Source organism: Coptis chinensis, chromosome 2 (assembly GCF_015680905.1).
Source record: "Coptis chinensis isolate HL-2020 chromosome 2, ASM1568090v1, whole genome shotgun sequence".
NCBI classification, from domain to species: Eukaryota; Viridiplantae; Streptophyta; class Magnoliopsida; order Ranunculales; family Ranunculaceae; genus Coptis; species Coptis chinensis.
The window spans coordinates 104,259,660-104,261,405 of record NC_141457.1 but is presented as its reverse complement, the minus strand read 5'-3'; the positions used below and the strand labels follow the sequence as shown (position 1 = coordinate 104,261,405).

General features: G+C 38.3%; 1 pseudogene; it reads right to left on the bottom strand.

Moving 5' to 3' along the window:
* Window positions 1-386: 386 nt before the first annotated feature.
* On the bottom strand, window positions 387-1,062 carry LOC147519971 (F-box protein At5g46170 pseudogene; annotated as a pseudogene).
* Window positions 1,063-1,746: the final 684 nt, after the last annotated feature.

Sequence of the window (1,746 nt, the reverse complement as noted above, 5' to 3'; positions counted from 1 at the left end):
AATCACAATTGGAGAAGTCTAAAACATAAATATGAATATGAATCATCTCCGATCATGTATTCCTCGAGCAATCAAGAAAGTAACAACTACCAACTTAACATCAAGACTGAAAACAAATAAATAAATGGCTACAATAGACACATGATTTGTAATCGGTTAGATATCTTGAGGTTTTGGTGATCCTTAGTTCCTTACTATGATAAAACTCTTGACCGTGATATACTTTCAACTCCATTTTTCTCCTTCTCTTACGACTTTTGCTCTAGTCTCTACAAACAACCCAAATTTTCATTTTTCACGAGATTTCCGCTAAGGTTCCTCAACGAAGAAGTTTACAACCAATTTATCGGTCAAATTCCAGCTAATAATCACTTCAATCTTTTTTATCACATCTTCCATCGCTTCACCCCTCGGTTCCTCCGGTGATCTTTATTCATACAAAACATCCCTTGCCCATCCAAGATAAGTTAAAACCAAACTGTTAAGCGTCGATGCTTTCTCAGAATTATAGGTCAGTAGCAAATAATGCCTAGCCGAAACAGCAATCAAAGAGCTAATAGTCCAAACCACTCGCAATTTCAAACCCCCATTTGTATAAAACGATTCAGGAATACTCCCATTATTATTTGAACTATTACCAACAGCCCCAGTAACATTATTCTCCTTAGGAATAACTGACAACGCGCCTAAAATGAAACAGTGGATGAACCAAAATCCGCTCGCCATTTCAATAAAATAGCATCACCTATCCCCAATTCCCAATTCGAAGACTATGAATCTCATTAAAATTCGGTGAATGATGAGTCACACCACTTGATGAGTTGATGATGATCCAATCTCATCATCCGACGTGGAAGCAGTAGTCGAATTTATAAACCCACCACTCGATCTTTTAGACGAACCAAGAAACTGTCCAATAGATTGTAGTGGCTTAACAATCCCACCGTAAAAGAATCTAACAAAACTCGAGAACACCCCTCGAACTGAAGTTGAGGTTGAAGAAGTACTTACTCGTAAAGTTTTTTCTTCTTTAGAGAAGTAAATTGGTAATCTTCCATTTTTGTATCAAGATATGAAACCATCTCAACATAAACTCCACAGATCAGATAAGAGAAGAAGGATTCTCACGTGGAGCATACAAACATGTTTCATGCAAAAAAAGGTCAAGAATTTGTATAAGGGCAACTGTGGACGATTTCTCTGGTGACCACCAATTGTTTTTGCTAAATGTATATGATTCTCAAATATTAGTAAAAGGAATCCGAGTGGACAACTTCATCATATCATACAGTCATCATGCAGGCTCATCAATTATTCATCTATAAGCACGAATTAAAATACAATTTGTTTACACGGTGCCTATAATACTGAGAGGATAAAGACAACCAATCCCATCAATCAATCAAAGTTTAGACCATCCAATTAGAGCCAAAATAGCCAAAGATATCACCGTAAGGAGGGTCGTCGAAGTCTCGTTTTGAGGAGTAAATGGTGGATACCTCATTGGTGCATCTCCGTAAAGTTACGGTACATAACCGCCTTCTTGTATTTGAAGGCATCAAATGAGAACTTTCCATGGTATGCACCCACTCCACTCTCTCCAACTCCTCCAAAAGGTAGCGTATGAGCCGTAAGTCGCAACCGATAAAAAATAAAGAAAGTCGGATGATTAGTCTGCGGAAAAGTGTGATCCACATTCCCAAAGGACATTACCCTCCCCGCCATTCCCAATCGTCGGACATACCC